Source organism: Cheilinus undulatus, linkage group 1 (assembly GCF_018320785.1).
Source record: "Cheilinus undulatus linkage group 1, ASM1832078v1, whole genome shotgun sequence".
In the NCBI taxonomy this organism is placed as follows: domain Eukaryota; kingdom Metazoa; phylum Chordata; class Actinopteri; order Labriformes; family Labridae; genus Cheilinus; species Cheilinus undulatus.
In genome coordinates, this window is record NC_054865.1 from 57,456,109 (window position 1) to 57,476,488 (window position 20,380).

Sequence of the window (20,380 nt, forward strand, 5' to 3'; positions counted from 1 at the left end):
ACACTTCTTTGAATCTGACCTCTTTAAACTCTCCTTAGAAAGGCCTGTTGTATAAACACTGCAGAAGCATGTTGAGGTCTGAAATAAGACTCTATTAAGCTCATGTGTCCAACTCCATGCTGCATGTGTGGCCTCTTATTTCCACTCCTCATAAACTCACACTTGCAGATGCTTGAAGATAAAGTGCTCTGCTGCCCTCTCTGCTCTCATGTGAGGCATATAAACCGGCCAGCAGGAGCAGTAGCCGATGCGCAGGCTCGATATTCCTCTCATAAATCTTTTGGTTTCCTAATAGAGACAAAGCACAAGTGGGCACGTGGGTCAAGATTCTGTTGAAGGAGTGGAAAATGTGTTTTCCTCTGCCCCTCTGTAGCTCGCCTAGTTGGTGGATCAATTTATAGTGTTAGGAAATGACCCTTTAACGCGGTGTTACTAAACCCTGCTCAACCAAAGAACCAAAATGTTGGGAAGTACCTTTGCAAGAGCCACAATCTAAGTGGAGAAAAGTGGCAAAAATGGATTAAAGTGACATTACAAATAAGTTAAAGGTGGCAAAAATGTTCAAAAAGCAACAAAAATGAATGAGAAGGGGCGAAAATGGGGAGAAAAAGTGGAAAAGGGTTAGGAAGCAGCAAAAATGGGTGAAAAGAAACATAAATTGAGTTACAGGTGACAAAAAATAGTCCAAAGTGGCAAAAACATGGCAATAAAAATGAGTGAAAAGTGACTAAAATGGGCAAAAAGCAGTCAAGAGTGGCAAAAATGGGCAACAAAACGGAAACACGTGGAATTTAATGTCAAAAGGTAGCTCAAATGGGCAAACAACGGTGAAAAAGGCCAAACGAATCAGATAAAAGTGGTAAATAATGTCGCAAGTTAGCTTCAATGGGCAAAAAATGCTCCAAAAGTGGCAAAAAGAAGTTGCAAAATTACATGAAAAAATTGGTATTTAATGGCAAAAGGAAGCTTAAATGGGTGAAAAGTGGTGAAAAAGGGCAAAAAGGTTTCCGTTTTCTCAGGTTTTCTCACATAATCGTATTTAAAATGAAGACATAGAAGAGCCACACGTTGAGTGTCACTGCTTTACCGTCTCCCTGAGTTTCACCAAAGGCCCGTGTATGAATGTTCTTCTGTGAGTTCAGACTACGCTGTAAATACAAGGTTGGAGATTTTTGCAGTGCATGCAGTGGGAGTGTGAATCCTCGGTGGAGCGGAGCTTTTTCTTCCTCTGTTCTGGCTTTGTTACAGGAAGGAGGCAGATTGGGACTGTTGTTCTGGTACATGAGTGGGCAGCAGAAACTGTTCTCAACTTGAGTGTTGTAATATACTCCCAAAACTCTCACACAGAGAGATGAATATCCCTGCTTCTGTTTCAACTGCTGTGCCAAACATGTCCATCCTATCCCCTCGTGTCCCAGCGTCCCACGTCCTAAAACATCAAGAACACTCTGCTGCATTTTGCTATAACCACTCCAGATTAGCCACAAATCAAACCAACCTCCCATAATCCTTTGCACCTGAAAGAGTGGGTGTGATTTACTTAAACTGATTAGCATAGAGAAGGAGAAAGGTGTGTTAACGAGAGGAAGATGAGCCTTCTTCAGTCCTGGTTCACTGGTTTAACTGAAGCCATATCCCAGCTCTCATATAACCTTTTCTTTTTAGTGTATCGCCATGGCGACTGCTGAGGTAAGCAGTCATTAAAACAGGAGCTCATGCCGACAACAGTTTGAAAGTCGTCCTTGAGAAACAGAAACAGAAGCCTTGGAATGCCGGCGCGAGCCTCTCCACAAAAGCACGCCTTTTTGTCAGTTTCCGCTTTTTTATTCGCCAAACCTTCGAGGGTTTTGTGTCTCGCTTCATCAGCATGGTAATGAGATTCAGGAGGGCAGCGTACAATGAAGCAGGGCAGACCTTGATACCCTGAGAGATAATCCTGATCTCCACATTTCCTTGGTTAGGTCCTGAAAACCTTGTCTTCAGTGTCCAAGGCCAAGATAGTTACTGATGTATGCGGGGGTTTAATTTACCTTCCTGAAATTCAGCTGAGCAGAGTTTTAGAAATACACCATTAATGTTACCTTTAAAACGGATTCATCCTGACCTGTAGGGGGCAGTGATGAGGGACAGCAGGGGTGTCAGACTCAGCCACAGCAGGGGCCGGATTCTGGATTCAGGTCCAACCTGAGGGTCTACCAGGGTCCAATTTAACCAGAAACTGTCAACATAATTTTCACCACTAATGAAATATGGAAAAAAGAACTGATGATACATGATTTTGACTTTAAATGGCAAAATTATACATTTAAAGTCTGAAAATCTGAGATAAAAAGACGAACATATTAGTTAAAAAGGTCAAAGCATGAAATTAAAATTCAAAATAAAGTCTGTATAAGGCAAAAATATTAAATAGAAATTTGAAATAAATTTTATAGGTAAAACTATGAGATAAAATTAAAAAACAAGTTTTAAACATGAAAATATGAAATAAAAATTGAAATCATGAGTTTAAAGGTAAAAATAAGATATAGAAGTCAAAATAATCAGTTTAAAGGGTCAAAATATGATAAAAACAAAAACAGAATTCTGAGTTTACATATGAGATAAAAAGTTGAAATCATGAGTTTAAAGGTCAAAACAGGAGATAAAATTAAAATCATGGGTTTTGAATTTTTAACTGAATTTTTAAAAGGCAAAATACAGGATTAAAAGTCTAGGTTAGGAGTTTAGAAGGCCTAAATGTGGGATAAAATCCAAAATGAAGAGTTGAAAAGGTCACTTATAATTTTAAAATGTCAGTCTAAAAGATAAAAACATGAAATTAAAACCCAAAATCATAAGTTTAAGTTCTAATTTTGAGATGCAAAATTGAAAATTTGACATGAAAACAAAAATTAATGTTATTTTCCCACCTTCTTGGCTTTTCAACTCATCATTTTTCTCTTTCCTTTTTGTAATTTGGATGACTTAACAAGGTGAAATTGACATTTTTATAGGAAATCTGCAGACCTCATACTGGTGGACCAGTTATAACTAGAAAAGCCCTCGGAGAGCGCAGACCTCTGCCATGACCCCTATCTCTCAATAGTATCCTTAAAAAAAATCCTGGATCCAGACAGTGATCCGGATCAGTCCCAAAATCTAATCAGTTCTTCCTGATCCCATTTCTGACATTTCCTGAACATTTCATCAAAATCCATGCACAACTTTTTGAGTTATGTTGCTAACTAACTAACTAACTAACCCTGCTGATCACATGACCTCCTTGGCAGATGTGACTATGGCTATGACAGCTTAACCCTTTAGGCGCCACAGTTTTTTCAAGCAAATATTCAATTTGATATCAATATTTCAAAAGGCTGTAGCTTGAAAGTGGTTAGAGATAAAGGCATGCTGTAAACGAGAACAACCTTCAGTTTGACCCAAAGTTTGTAATGGGAGAAAATTTACTCATCTAATCTGCATATTCTGACATCACCAGGCAGCCTCCACCACCATTGGCTGTGTTTTTTCTCCCATGGCTTCTACTTTAGGCTTCTACCATGTGTCTACCCCTGCAGTGTTTTGAACCCCACCCCCCCACAAAAATACCCCTACCAGTCCCCATGTGCCCCCCACCACGGCATTTGCCGATTACTCCCTCCCCAGTGGGGTGGAAAGGCGGTGAGGCAATGCATTGGCTTCACCATGTGTGGACTGTCATGGTGGAAGCATTGCCTGCTGGTGCCAGCAGATGCACTGACAGTCTCACCCATGGTCTCACTGGATGACTGGAAGTCATGTCAGAGGGTGAATATTCCTCTATTCCTCCCAGCATTGTGAGTATTCTCGCTACAGTTCGCTGTCTTTCTCTCTGTTACGCTCCGACTCATCTCCTCGACCGGGCGTGAGTCTTTCAAACTCTATAAACTCCAAAACTGTGAATAGAAACACACCCAAAAATGCTGCTGGGATTGAAGTTACTCATGTCCGCCATCTCCTGGTGTAAAGTGGTAACAGCACAGACCTCCACCATTAGCCCTATCTCTAATAGTACAGAATCCTTTAAAAAAATTCCTGGATCCAGACGGTGATCCAGATCACTCCAAAAATCTAATCAGTTCTTCCTTATGCCATTTCTGACACTTCCTGAAAATTTCATCAAAACACTTCCTTAACTTTTTGAGTTATGTTGCCTATAAACTAACAAACTAACTAACAAACTGTGCGGATCACATAACCTCTTTGGCGGGGGAAATAAAGATATGATATGATCTTGTGGGCCAGGTATAACTGTACCACAGGCCAGATTTGGTCCCTGGGCCTTGAGTTTGACACCCCTCAATAAAAGGGTGAATAGCTTTTATAGGCATCGTTTTTGTGTATTTGGCCTCCAGATGAGCAGAAGCAGCCCTGAGTCACACACAGAATGACACATTTGGGTTGTAGATCTTCTCCAGGTGGATAAGGACAAGTTTGCGCCCATCCCTGAGGGTTTTAATGAACACTAAATGCGGTCTCTCTGTCTGGTTGATAACGGTACCTGATCCATCAGCTTTTAATCAGGATTGTTGGAAGACAATCACTACAGTGGCTCGATCACAGCCCCCTCACCCCGCCCTCTCTCACAGCCTGCTGTCCTTTCTCCCTCGCTCTGTTCACTACCACGTCAACACTGCCCGCCATTGTGCGTCTCTTTATATCGGATAACGGTGTAAGGTAATGTGGGCAGACTGAACAAGAGTAAGATTTCTCCCTCAGAAGAGGAGGCTTTTTGTCTGGTTTCTTAATCTTTCTCTCCGAGCCGTGCCTCAGCCTTCTTGGCTTACTTCATTAGCGATGCAGACGTACGGTGGAGGAGAATGCTGGAGAGTCTCACTGACTTTCCCTGCAGTCAAACACAGAGAGGTCGTATGTGTGCGAACCTGCTGTACCAACCTCTCTGCTCCACAGCGATGACATCCTGTCTATCGATGAAGTTTCAGGAAACTCACCCACAGCAGCAAACTCTGCGAGATACTCCATAGGGGAATATCCTTTGCTTCAAACGCGTGTGTTATGTTTCTATCGGCACTTTTAAAGATTAAATCAACTTCTCAGCAAAGAGGTATTCTTTCTTAACTTCCTGTGCAAGGAAAGTTGACGCTACCTGAGGGGGAAAATAAACTCCTACTTGCACTGTTGTCTTCTTGAACTGTTCCCTTCTCTATTGAACATAATCCTTCATTTTACCAAACAGAGCATGGCTATGAGGCTGGCTCTGCTGTAACACAGATCTAGACTCTCTGGTCAGAGATAGCGCTCATATCTTACTGCCTCGGCATAGACTGATTTGACTGTACTTGAGTTGAAAGTTTAAAACATCCTTTGATTGAACTAAAAAGAAAAGCTTGGGCTGCTTTTATCAGCCCTTTGAGTGTCATTGTTATCTCGTCATGCTTTAGGTGTTAAATTTTAATGAGTAATCCTGTTACATCCCATGACGACTGATTCATCAAGCAGGATATTGGCTGCTTCTATTCCAGGTACTGTATATACGCTCTACAAGCCAGCGTGAGCGGCTGCAGGAGTGACATTTTCAGTCCAACTTGTCAACCTGAAGAGGGCACAAAAGGTCAAACTGCCACTACGGCTGGACTCAAAGTGTCGCCATGGAGGGAAAAAATACCTGCTACATGCTGATCGCCACTGGTAAGAGGCAATATATCAGAGTTTCTCATGTTGGACAGGAGGATTTCATGCTTTTCTTTCCCCAAGCTGAAATAACGTGAAACAGGCAACCTTTGGCCTCGGATCAGACTTTGAAAGAGGTCGGCACTGACAGGCGAGGCTCCTCCAGTCTCAGGCATGACAAGAAGACGCTTGAGCTTGAAAGAATTGGTTTGTTTGTGCACAGCCCAGCCTATATAACAAATACACCGTGTTCTATACCAGTGGTTCTCAACCTTTTCAACCCAGGACCCCAAAAATAAAGGTGCAAGAGACCGGGGACCCCTACTGTACCAGCCATGCACAATCTAATCCTGTGCAGACAAGGCCGCCTGAAGGGGGGAAAAAGGGGAGAGCTTTAACCTGAAAAATTAACCACTCTTACCAAAGAAGCAAGTATATTTTTTATTCATTTGTGTGGTAGATAGCCTTCTTAAAAATAGTTTAAATCCATTTTGTTAAAAACAGAAAAAATGGGTAAAAAATGGCTAGAATAGGTTAAGAATGTCAAAAAATGGTGGAAAAGATGGTGAAATTGGGTTATAAAAGTAGCAGATATTGGTTAGAAGTGGAAAAAAATTGATAAAATTGGCAACAAAGAAGCATAAAGTGGCAAAAAATTGGTTTAAGTGGCAAAAATGGGCATAGATAGTGATAAGGGGAATGAAAAAGTGCTGAAATTACTTTAAATTTGCAAAAATGGGTGGAAAACTTGGTGAAATGGGATGAAAAATTGATATAAAATGGCAAAAAGGGTTAACTAAGAGAGAAAAAATGGGCAGAAATTGGCAGAAATTGGTTAAACTTGCAAAAATGAGCATATCAAATAGAGAAATGTGGTTGAAATGAATAATCAAAGAGCACCAATTATTGGCATAATGGGCATAAAATGTGGTAAAAAGTGGTTAATAGAGGCAATGATGGGTCAACAGAGGCAGAAAGTGGCAAAAACAGGCAGAAAAAAGTGTTGGAAAGGGTTTGAAATGGGGAAAAATGGGTTTTAAGTGGCAAAAACGTGTTAAATTTGGTGGGGAAAGTGTTTAAACTAGTTAAAATTTAGCAAAATTGGTGTAAAGTGGCAACAATTTAATTTTGGAAAATATTCTTTGTTTTTTTGGGGGCCCCCTCGCAGCATCTCGCGACCCCCATGGGGGTCCCGACCCCAATGTTTAGAACCACTGTTCTGTACTACCATGCAAGCTGGATGTTTGTGTCATGAACATTCTGTTTTTGTTTTTCAGTTAAACTCATGGATGGTTTTGTGTCTCAGGGCTCTCTGCATCACTGAAATCAGTCTCAGACACCTGTGATCATTAGTTTGCCAGGTGAGCCCAATTAAAGGAAAACTACTTAAGAAGGATGTTCCACATTATTAATCAGGCCACAGGTTTCAGCAATGTGGGAAAGAAAAAGGATCTCTGCTGCTGAAAAGCCTCAAATAGTGTAATGCATGACAACATGAGATATTTCAGGAAAACTTAAGCGTGATCATTGTACTGTGAAGAAATGTGTGTCTGATTCAGAGCACAGACAGGTTCATGCAGATAAAGACATAATGAGGAAGGTTTCTGACAGACAAACTCATCAGATTAAGAGAGCAGATGCTAAAATGCCATTACAAAGCAGCAAACAGGTATTTGAAGCTGCTGGTGCCTCTGGAGTCCCACCAACCTCAAGGTGTAGGATCCTCCAGAGGCTTGCAGTCGTGCATAAACCTACTATTCAGCCCCCCTAACCAATGCTCACAAGCAGAAACGGTTGCAGTGGGCCCAGAAATACATGAAGACTCATTTTCAAACAGTCTTGTTCACTGATGAGTGCCGTCCCACCCTGGATGGTCCAGATGGAGGAGTAGTGGATGGTTGGTGGATGGCCACCATGTCCCAACAAGGCTGTAACGTCAGCAAGGAGGGGGCGGAGTCACATTTTAGGCCGAATTCATGAGGAGAGAGCTGGTAGGCCCCTTTAGGGTCCCTGAAGGTGTAAAAATGACCTCGGCAAAGTATGTAGAGTTTCTGACTGACCACTTTCTTCCATGGTACAAAAAGAAGAACCGTGCCTTCTGTAGAAAATTTTTCTTCATGCATGACAATGAACCATCTCATGCTGCAAAGAATCCCTCTGTGTCATTGGCTGCTGTGGGCATAAAAGGAGAGAAACTCATGGTGTGGCCCCCATCCTCCCCTGACCTTTAACCCTAGTGAGAACCTTTGGAGCATCCTCAAGCTAAAGATCTATGAGGGTGGGAGGCAGTTCACATCAAAACAGCAGCTCTGGGAGGATATTCTGACATCCTGCAAAGAAATTCAAGCAGAAACTCTCCAAAAACTCACAAGTTCAATGGATGCAAGAATAGTGAAGGTGATATCAGAGAAGGGCTCCTATGTTAACATGAAACTTGGCCTGTTCAGATGTTTTTGATTGAAATAGCTTTGATTTCAGTAAATATGACCTCCTAATGCTGCAGATTCAATGAATGAACATTTTCAGTTCTTTACAGCCTATAAAATGTTATCATTGTGAGGTTTGTTCAATAAAATCTGAATTATGCTCTAACGGCTGATGACTTGAAAATTATACTGACTGTCATTTGCATCGACTATTTAGGAAAACCAGAGAAAAATGTCATTTGCATTATAATTTGGAATGTGGTGTAAATTTGAATAAGACATTCAAGGTCAGGAGATAGCTGATATGATCCAGGCCTGCTGATGCAATGCTCTCTCCTTGATCCGCTTCCCTCCTGCAGCAGCAAGCACACTTGCATACACACACTTCTACATGCAAAGGCACTCCATGATGATGAGAGAGGCTCAGTCCCAACACACCTCTCGCCCTTACCACTTAGCCCTACCTCTAAGGTCTGCTCATTCACGTCTCAGCAGGGCAGGGTGGTCTGATTCTCATTGGAATGCAGCAGCAGGGTGAAGTGTGGGGTAAATAGCCCTTCAGATGGAGATTTTCTAACGGCTCTTAAAAACCGAGTGTTTCAGAAAATCTCACAGAATGCCTTTTGAATCATTGGCAAGATTTAGAATTTACAACAGGGATGATTAGTTGAAAAGCCAAGAAGGTGGGAAAATAGAATTAATATAATTAATATAAATTTAATTTTTGTTTCCATGTCAAATTTTCAACTTTGCATCTCAAAATGAGAACCTAAACTTTTGATTTTGGCTTTGAATTTCATTTTTTGACCTTTTAGAATGACATTTATAATTTTAAGTGACCTTTTCAGCTGATGATTTTGAATTTTATCCCACATTTTGGCCTTTTCAACTCCTAACCTAGACTTTCAATCCTGTATTTTGCCCTTTAAAATTTCAGTTAAAAATTTAAAACCCATGATTTCAGTTTTTTCTCATTGTTTTGACCTGTAAAACATATTGTTTAGGCTTTTATCTTTTTTTTTAACCTTTTAAACTCACGATTTCAACTTTTTATCTCATAGTTTCACCTTTAAACTCAGAATTTTGTTTTTATATCATATTTTGACCTTTTAAACTGGTTGTTTTTGACTTTATTTTATTTTTACCTTTTAAACTCGTGATTTCAAATTTTATTTCATATTTTGATGTTTAAAACTTGTTTTGTTAATTTCAACTCATATTTTGACCTCTAAAACTTGTGTTTTCAAATTTCTATTTAATATTTTTGCCTTTTCAAACTTAATTTTGAATTTTAATTTCATGCTTTGACCTTTTAAACTAATATGTTTGTCTTTTTATCTCAGATTTTCCGACTTTAAATGAACAATTTTGACTTTTTAGTAATGTCAAACTCATTTATAATCAGTTCTATTTTCCATATTTCATTAGTGGTGAAAATCATGTTGACAGTTTCTGGTTAAATGTCGACCCTGGTAGGCCCTCAGGTTGGACCTGAATCCAGAATCCCGGCCCCTGTTGTGGCTGAGTCTGACACCCCTCATCTACACAAAGATCAAGTTTGAAAATTGTCTCATATTTATTATTTTCTCATAATCCTGTCCTACCATGAGATTCCTGTATTTTTTATAACAAGGTCAAGTTTGATAGTTTTACAAGTCTGTGGTTTTATAAGTCCCAGCATCTGTGAGCCACGTCAGTTTTATTACAGGGGGCTGGATCATGAAGTTAACAGGTCTGGACTGTAGACTGGTCTTTAAGAATATAAACATGAACTGAATCCCACCTGCCCAGTCTGGATCTTCCTCTGTCTGTCAGCAGTAAACTGAGGCTGCAGGGATGCAACAAGGCAATGTTTCACGATAAGTTCTTGTTTTAGTGAAGTTAGCTAAATATTATTATTGTATGCATTAGTCTATACAACACCACGTTACTCACTGAATCCATCCATAAGCTTGGATCAGGCCCCCAAAGACATTCCTAGTGGCCCTTTAAAGATCCAATATGTAGGGCTTTTCTGTGGGGAGTTCGCATGGCCTCTCCATGCAGGCGTGGGTTCTCTCCAGGTACTCCAAGCTCCTCCCACCACCAAAAACAAGCTCTGTAGGTCAAAATATAAGAAATATATTTGCTTGGTTGGCGGGTGGGGGTGAGAATCTGTTTCTGTGACAGACTAAGATGTTTGTTGTATGTGTTATGACTGAATTGGTTATTATAAAATAAAAATACAAGCCATAAAAAAGAAATATATTTGCTTATATTGAGTACATTTCACTTATTTTTATGCTGTAGAAAGTTCAGTTTTAAGCTGACCCTAAAAACGATCATTTTCTGCTTATTCTGACCCTTTTGAAGGGTTCTGCAGACTTACTTATTTCTAGATCTAACAATCTAATTTCAAGAAATCTTATCAAGTCAAGTTCTGTCACTGCACTGGCAGATGATTTCACTTGATTTGAGAAGATTCAGCCTAGAATCAAGTTTTTTCTCTTTAGTCTGGACAGATCATGTTTGCAGTGCAGCCCTGTAACACAGCAGGCCTGGATAAAAAGAGCAGGTATGAAAACATTTCTTATGACAGCCCACTTGTAACTGGCAGTCACCTCTCTGAGATAATCTAAATGCTAAACCAAACAGCCCAGAAAATCACTCAGTGAAGTGTAAATGTTGATTTTGTTAGCGGGAGCTTAAAACTGTCCTGCTCAGTTGATTATTTTCAGTGGAGGGACATTTGTGCAGACAGCACAGATTCCCTAGGCATGTTAATGTGGAGCATTTAGGGAAATAAAAGCATTTCCTCTCCTGCTCAAGCAAACAATTTGAATAAAAAATAAGACCTTGTACGGGGAAATGGTACACCTAAAACCCAGCCAGAACAGGGATGTGATGTTCAAACACGCTCCATGGAGAGTAACATGGCTGGCTTTGGTGCCAAGATTAAAGATTAAACCTTGTCTTTTTCTGTTCCACAGAGCAGGATGTGACAAACCCTCATGGTCTGTGACGCCTTCACAAAAGCAGAAGTGAGGGAAAGAATGAAACCAGTACATTTGGTCTTCGCAGCCTTAGTTTTCTTACGCCAAAAGACTCATTGTACCGAGCTCATCAGGGGAGAGTGCTCACTATTATTGTAGGATGGGGATACTTGTGATATTGCAAGAACTGATGTAGTTTGCACAAGATCAAATAAAAGTGCACCTGTCTGTGGGTTTGCAGTCAAGCACATTCTTGGCTGCGAGAGGTAATAGGTCATATAAAATAAGGCTGGGCTGATAACAGTCAGATCCTGACTCAGACAGTGAAATCAGGTGTCTCTGACAATAAGCCAATCTATTGGGCCAGTCTATCCAGCTCAGTCTTGTGTGTTTCCATGGTAACAGTAAACATGTGCCTGAGCATTAAGGGCACATAGCATGGAGGGTGCTGACAGTGGAGGCTAAACACTTGTAAATACAACAACTTCTGCAACTGCAAAAAATGATCTGCATGCTGGTTTAATGACAAATGAAGAGGTGGACAAAACTCAGGCCGCAATGCAAGGCTGTAGAAGCTTTCAGTGATCACTTTAAAGCAACAAAACAAAGTACAGTTTGCTGTCATGCAAGCAGTTTCTTAAGGAGAGAGGAGATGACTGGAAACACTTCATCTTCAGTGTGTGAGACTTTTTTAAAAAAGGAAAGTCCGCAGATTACTTTCACAGTCCGACTTCACTCGTACAGTGTGAGCACTCAGGTCGGGCACGGCCGTCAGACTGTATGCAGGGGTGTCAAACTCAACCACAGCAGGGGCCGAAATCTGAAATTAGGTCCAACCTGAGGGCCCAACAGGGTCAAGATTTAACATAAACTGTCAACCTTATTTTCACATGTAATACATTAAGGGGGAGAAAAACTGATGATAAATGATTTTTAGATTTAAAAAAAAGTCAAACTGATAAGTTTAAAGGCTCAAAATCTGAGATAAAAAGTCAAAACATTAGAAAGGTAGAACACAAAATCAAAAGTTAAAATGATTAAAATGATTTCAAAGGCAAATACATGAAATAGAAAGTAAAAATCTTACATTTAAAGTTTGAAAACTGGGATTACAAATCAAAGTTTTATTAAGATTTTGAATCTAAAAGGTCAAAATATGAGATGAAATTCTACATTTTGAGTTTAAAAAGTAAAAATATGTGATTAAGAGTGAGATTAAATTTGAAAACATGATCTTGAAACTTCAAAATCTGACTTTAAATTTAAAATTGGAATCTAAAAGTTCACAATATGAGACAATAAGTCAAAATGCTAAGTTTAAGTCAGAACTTTGAGATGCGAACTGAAAATATTAAATGAAAAAATAAATTGATTTCTCTCCCCCATTCCTTACTTTCTATCTCATTATTTTTACTCTTTACTTTTTCAAATTTTCAGGACTTAACAAAGGATGTTTTAAATCTTTAAGGTTAAATTTACATGTTTTATACTAGAGGAAGTCTGCAGACCTCAGACCTGCGCGATGGTCGTTCGTCGTAAGTGATTCAGTCTGAGCTGACACTCTGACAGGACTGTCGTAGGGTCGGCTTGAAATCGCAGCGTATTCCCGACTTTATCGTATAAGCCCCAAGCCAAGGCTTACTCGCTCTGTGTCCTCGCAGCATGTGAAGTTCAGACATTGCGTTGCATCACACAGTATTGCACACTAATGTCCACTCTGCATCTGCTGAACATTTAATTCTCTGCCTTGTGAATTTCAGGCTAATTATATAGCATAGAGTATGATATCCAGCCCTTTAAATTAGAATGTGGACAAACAGGAGTGTGGCTTTCTCATATGCACACAGATAACAAACAAAACTGACAGCAGTTAAACTTCGGCAGAATGAATGCATTCCTGCCTGAGTTTTGTCTACATGTGCTACAAGTTGCATTCATATCCTGTTTATTTGAACCAGTACCTATTTTCTTTAAACAGGGAAGTTATGAGAAGCCTTATGAGACTTTCACACGTCTATCCCTGTCTGCCTCTGATTGGATTTCTATTTTTCCCCTGACTGTGGAGAAGGATATTTCATCAGTGTAATCTGTGATCCGCCTGGGCGATGGTTTTGAGCGTCAAACTGTGTCCTGATACAGAGACAATCCTCCTTAGTTCTGCCTAGCGCTACGTGCAGTTGTCAGATCTCCCTTTTATTTCTTTATCAGCTGATTCTCTGTGGAGCTTTCCAAATTTATGCAATGTTATATTAGGTCAGTGGTTCCCAAACTTTTTCCATCGGTCCCCCCAGCTCTCATCGAACACATCCACATGTAAAAACATGTAAATGTACGACAGAAACACACCGTTATTCACAGTTTTTGAGACAAATTCCTTTTTGTTAGAATTTACCACTAAATAAAATGTAAAAATGTTGATTTTTAAAAATCTAACTCTATAAGGATGAACAGCTCTCTGAGAATAAAAACTTAATAAAGATCTTTAAGATTTATACACCCAGTCCTGCAATAAGTTCAGTGACAACTGTGGGTTTTTTGGGTTTATTATTATTATTTATTTAAAAATCCAATCTCATAATTATATAATAACAGTGTAAAATTATGAGATAAAAAATCATAATTAAAACATACAAAGTCAAAAATATGAGATGAAAAGTCAGTCAATATAAATTTTTATGTCGTAATTTTGACTTTTTAATTCAGTATCTTGACTTTTTATCTCATAATTGTGACTTTTTATCTCATAATTCTGACTTTTTTCTTATAATCATGACCTTTAAATTAATAATTATGGCTTAGAATTTTTCTTTTTTTCAAGAATTGCAGTACTTTTACATCTTTTCTTTTTTTTTTTTTTTTGACCCAAATGGGCTTCCATACAGGCATATCAAGGGCCCCTCCCTACTGTGGGTAGGGATACTGCTTAGCCTGGCCTTGCCGTGCCCCCCTGTTATGATCCTGCGCCCCCCTCTGGGGGGGCCCACCGCCCACCTCTGGAACCACTGTATTAGGTGATCTACAGTCTCTCATCTTCTGTGTTTTGCTCTGAGAAAATAGAGTTGATTTTGATGTAAAGACTTCCAGAGGACTGGGAATCTGAATGTTGGATATGACAGGTAAAATCACTTCACAGTCTCTCACTTTTACCATAAAAATCTCCTTTTTTCCAGCTGTCAGTGGGCATATGTACAATCATTCTCATGTTTTTGCTTCCTGTACAGAAATCTATTGTGGCATCATGCAGGCACAAGTAATAATCCCATTACCCCACACACCCATTAGCCATTAGCTAATGGTCTGTAAGCAGCTTCACTGCTGCTGCGTTGGTTACAAGGTCAGGCCCTTTGAAGGCCGTTACTAACGTCTAAATAGGAGAACGAGCCTGACGCTCGGTAATGGCATCATCTTTCTGTTCTCATGCACTTTTTCACTTCCTTCTCTTTTTCAGTACTCTTCTCTCAGGAGGAAAATGTCCAACAGGGTTCAGGTAGAAACCCAGGACTTCCTGCTCCTGCTCAAGCAGTGATGCCATGGTTCTGCCAACGGGGGTATCACTGCTTCTTTTACAAGCAGAGCAACAACCCCAGGGCCGCTAAGTGGCCCAATGCCAAACAGGACATCCAACAAACATGATACCCTTTCTGGCTCAGGGGGAGCATCTTTGACTTCAACATGAACACAAACATAACCACTGATGACATCTCTGAAGAGCTGAAGGGACTGGCATGGCTGTCTGCTAGTCTGGGTATCGCCTCTCCAGGGGGAGAAGCTCGACGAAAGCCCTTTTTCTCTGGATTATGACGGCCTGGCTGTGACCTCTTTGGAAAAGGGCAGAGCCTTTGAGAAAATACTCGGAGGGGGACTGGATGAACGTTCTGTCACATCTTTGACTCTGCCGCGCCCCAAAATACTGCCCCTCATCTCTGATTGGTCCTGTCACTTTCTAACTGGGCCCAAATGGTTCAGATGGGAGCTTTGTAAGATGGATTCACGGTGAGAAACACGGAGACGGGCGAAACTTAACAAGGATATTTCAAACCAACAAAGTCAAACTGACATTTTTATACAGGAGGAAATCTGGTGGGCCAGTTAGAATAAAAGTATGATGTGATTTACAGGCCGGCTATCTGCTGTTGTTACTCTCAATAAGGCACCAATGAGCTGTTTCCTCAGTGTGTGAACTACTGCACATCAAATCATTTTAAATATGAGTATTTATACCCAAACAATAAAAGTGTTAATATGTACTTTTACTTAAAATGCATAACTGTATAAAGGTATTATCATTAAAACACTAAATATGGACTGAAATGACTCTAGTTGAAGGTTTTGAACTGAAGTGAGCTGGTCTAAACCATGAAACTCCAGGGCTGAAAATGAGTCCCACTCCTGGTGGCCCTGGTGGTAATGGTCAGAAATCTGGGCCTTGGGGCGGGCAGATGGCCAGGTGGTCTAAGGCGCAACCCATGTCCGGCCTGTGAGGATGCACGGGTCCTTTGGATCAATAGGAGAGAATATATCATGTCTCAAAGATGCAGTAAATTTATATATGTGTGTAATGAGCGTAATCGCAGTCACATTTTGGTTAGAGGTAGAAATGCGCGTGTTCGTGATTCATATCCTACATATTTGCTCTGATTTTTTATGCCTCTACATAAAATAAACCTAACATGAACAAATGCATTCGCTCTCATATGATTTGGTAGAGGAGGAGGCTGGAGAGAAGGATGGTAAAACTGGCGTGTTTTTGGCTCTGATAGACTCATCTGTTTAGCGTGGACGCTATCTCACTGAATCACAGTCATCAGCATAGTGGACAATAACTGGCATTAAAAGGGTGTTAAAATGGGTAGATCATTTTTATATGGGGAATATGGTGTTTTTGTGTTTTTTACCATAAAAAATTACAGTGACATGGTATACAATAACTGGCCTAAAAAGGTGTAACATTGAATTTTAATTTTTTTATTTTTTAGTGGTCAGGGTTGAAGTTGTTGAAGAGATTTGATGAAGTGAAAGTAAAAAAATAAGTTGAAAAATGATTATTTTATTAAAAATGATCTGCATGTCTGATTTCTGGATGTACTAGCCTCAACCATGCTTACAATGACAGGGAGCGAGGGTTAACTTGATATTGATGACTTGCAGTGTACACATTGTTGTTTTTGGATTCTGAAGGCGAAAATAAAATGAGATGCCAGGTGAAACTGAAGCATCTCTTGTCTTCTGGATGCCACTGAAGTTGTTGTTGTTATAACCCTTTTCTTGGTGTATGACAAATATCGTAACAAGAGCACAAGTGGTGCCAGTTCTGTTGATTGGTCACCCATTAGTCCCCCAGTTGCACTCATTGGATTGATTACTTTTCAGCTGAGGAAACTGCTGTTTCATGCCAGACTAATCAATCTACTTGGCTGAGTTGGCAAATTGAAAGGTCTGAAAACAAGCAGCAGCTTAGCACAAACAGTGGGATAAATGGGAACAAAACCGCCTCGTAGCACATCTAAAGCTCAGTAATTAACACTCTGCCTCTCTCTGGTTATTCAGACTAAAACAGGCTGAACATGTTGAATTATCCCCAAGGTGAATCAGGACAAAATCCCCTGGTAGGACCCTTGAAGGTTATGGTTTTAACAGAGCGATCCTTCAGTGACCAGGTACATCTGGCACAAAGAAAACAGAAATACTCCGTGGCAACATGTCAGACTATTTGAGGAGCTGGGAACGGGGATAAGACTCCAGATCAAGCTGCCAATAGCTGAAATCAGCAGCTGGCAGCTTGTTTGCTGGTTTAGGGATGAAGGACGGCATTCTTCTTCTTCTGGTGTTTGGTGGACATCAGCAGAATCGAGCTGCTTCTTATTTCTCTCTGCCAAAAATCTGCTCCGAACCACCACACAAACCATGATTAACGCCTTATTCCTCGTGTCTTGTTTACATCTCTGACGCCGCGCTGAGAGCCATCAGAGTCTTCATCACTTCCATCTTCATCACTTCCATTGGCCACACACGCTGACAGAGTAGATGTTAGATATCAGAAGAAAGACACGCCAGATAGAGTCAAAGTCGATCAAATGACCTCAAGAGCTTATTGCATCTAATATGTATATGATTTTTTCCTTGTTTCAATATTGAAATTCATTTTTTTTCACTCAATGTCACCTTTTGTGCGTGACAGCTGTGAGAAGAAGTCACAATTATGATTCAGCGAGGGTGAGCGCTGCTTTGATTAGATTCACTGAATATCTCTATTCATACTCCATGGATATTCCTAGTCAAGCACAATCAAGGACACGGCTGCTGGATCCTTTTTGCATGCTCAATGGAGAAATATGAAAAAAAAAGTATTATTCAATTTTCTATTCACTGTGGGTCTTAATAGAGGTGGGCTAAACAATTCCCATCCTTAGTTTCGGTGAAGATGCAAAGATCCTTAGTTGTTCCTTCAGCACGATAAACAGTAACGTACAAGAGCTGCAGCTTTTACAGTTTTACTTTCTATTGAAAGCCAGAATGGATTAGTTTAGTGGTTCTCAACCTTGGAGTTGGGACCCCCTTTGGCACAGGTGTCAAACTCAAGGCCCGGGGGCCAAATCTGGCCCGTGGAACGATTATATCCGGCCTGCAAGATCATATCATATTTGAGTTCTAACTGACCCACCAGTATGAGGTCTGCACATTTCCTCCAGTATAATAATGTAAACTTTAACTTGATTATTTAAAATATCCTTGTTAAGCCATAAAAATCTGAATAATTTGTGTTTTTATTTCAATTTTGCATCTGAAGATTGCGACTCAAACTAATGATTTTGACTTTTCATTTCATACTTTTTCAGAATTTTGATTTTATACATCACATTTTTATCTTTGAGATTCCCATTTTTAAATTTTAGGTCATATTTTGACCTTTTCATCTCCTTACTTTGACTTTTTAATCCCATATTTTGACTTTTAGCAAGATGATTTCAATTTTTTTCTCATATTTTGACATTTTGAATGAATATCTTTTACATTTTATATCATATTTTGAACTTTTTAAGTCATCGCTTTGAATTCTAGCTCAGATTTTGACATTTTCAACTCCTCGTTCTGGCTTTTAAAGTCATAATTTGACCTTTTAACTTATGATTTCAACTTTTTCCTCGTATATTTGCTCTTTAAAAACATTGTTTTTTGATTTTTAATATTGTTTTCTGATCTTTTGAACTAATAAATGGAATTTTTATCTCAGATTTGAGCCTATAAACTTACCATTTTTACTTTTTTGGATTTCCAAAAGATTTATCGTCAGTGCTGTTTTTTCATATTTTATTACTGGTGAAAATGAGGTTGACATTTATGGTTAAATGTTGACCCTGTTTGGCCCTCAGGTTAGACCTAATCCAGAATCCGGCCCCTGCTGTGATTGAGTTTAGCAGAGAACTACGGCTTGGGAGAAGATTTATTTTCCAGCAGGACAATGAGGCATCAATCAGGCATCCAGAGAAAGCTGCACAGAAATGGTTAAAAGACGACAAGGAGAATGTTCTGGAGTGGCCGAGTCAAAGCCCAGACCTCAGTAGGGAATCTGTGGCATGATGACAGGATCAATCATCAGGATGGTTTATTTCATTGTTCTTATTTGGTTTCTGGTCTTTGTATTAATAATGGAGTCTGTAAGCCTTTATTTATGCATGACACAAAAATAAAATCAATCAATAGATTATAATAACAAGTGTTGATATTTTTGTCTTCAGTATTAATTCAGTCCTTGGAACCTAACAGTGGCTTCCAATAGGCAGCAATTTGGTTTGTAAGGACTCTGAAAGCTTTCCAGTTCTCTGCAGTCTTCACCCAGGAGTGGGAGGCTGTCATGTCCACTGTTGCATGCAGTTTGTTATAAAACAGCTCTATTTTGGGAGTCCCTCTTCTCTCCTCTCCTCTGTCTGTACCTTCCACATGAAGATTGAAGTCTGAAGAAGCTGTTAGAGAAAACGCAAATAGATGACATCAATCAAACTGTTTCCTTGAACTGTGAGAATTTCACTGAATTACTCCTGATGAGGGCGATAAAAAACAGTTGATACAGAACGGCATAGTCTCAGGAGGAGAAGCAGATCAAGTGTGGGCAGTTTTTAATCATACAACCCCACTTCCAGAAAAGTTGGGACACTGTGAACATTTGGGAAGTGAGGCGACCAGTTGCTGGAGTTTCTGGAGAGGAATGTTGTCCCATTCTTGTGTGATGAAAGATCGTAAATGTCCAAGAGTCCTGGATTTTTTAGCTGTTTGTCTTATGATGCTCCATGTTTTCCATTTGTGGAAGGTGTGGACCGCAGGTGGACCAGTTCAGCACCTGGACGCTTCTACTGCGACGCCATGCTGTTCAGACAGATGTGGTTTAGCAGTGCCACGCTGAAGTACCGTAAAATACCAAATAATAGCCGGGGCGTTTATTTGTCTCAATCCCTGAGCAGACCAGGCGTTTATTTGGGACAGGCGTTTAATTCCTTTCTCACAAAAATCTTGCTTCGCAAAAAATTGGAAAAATATGGTAAATTTAATCATAGTATTTATTTTCACCAGTAAGAATATCACCTTTACATTTTTAAGACAAGATTGCAGTACCATAGTTACACTAGTTATACTCCCGAGTGTTCTTCAGCATATTTGACGACAGACAGTTTAAAGTTAATGTCGTACTTTTTATTTTTTGGCTGCACCGGGGCATGGCGCTGCTATCTCACTTGAGAAAACCAGCAAGGGACGGGGGTGCCCCAGCCAATAAGGAGGCTAGTACTCACAGCCAATCAGGCTCAGGTCAGAGGGAGCGTTCCTATTGGCCGCTGTAGCTTCCGTATCTCAGCTCAGTGAGAAGTTGATTCAATGGCGGCATTACGGCGGCGTTCGGTCCTGTGTAGCGTTTGTTCATGATGAGATGAAGTGTTTTCCTGCCTGTGATTGGGCCGTTGATTTCAGTGGAAAAGCAGAGCAGAATCACTCCACGAGCGCTCTGCCACCGTCAGTATTCAATTCAGCTGACATTCTCATCTGCGAGGAGGCACGTAAAGAGAGGGGCGGAGCTACGGCGCTCAAACAGGGAGAAGAACAGGAAGGGAGGGGGAGTTGATTCTATACGGTTCTCATCTCAGTCACATATCGGAGCTGTAAATAAATTACAGCCGGCGTTTATTTGGAACAGGCGTTTATTTGGAACAGGCCATTATTTGGAACAGCCGTTTATTTGTCAAAATGTACTGCCGCACCCGGCGGTTATTTGGGACACGGCCATTATTTGGTATTTTACGTTACGCAAGGAGTCGTTGCTCTAAAACAGGGGCGTCAAACTCA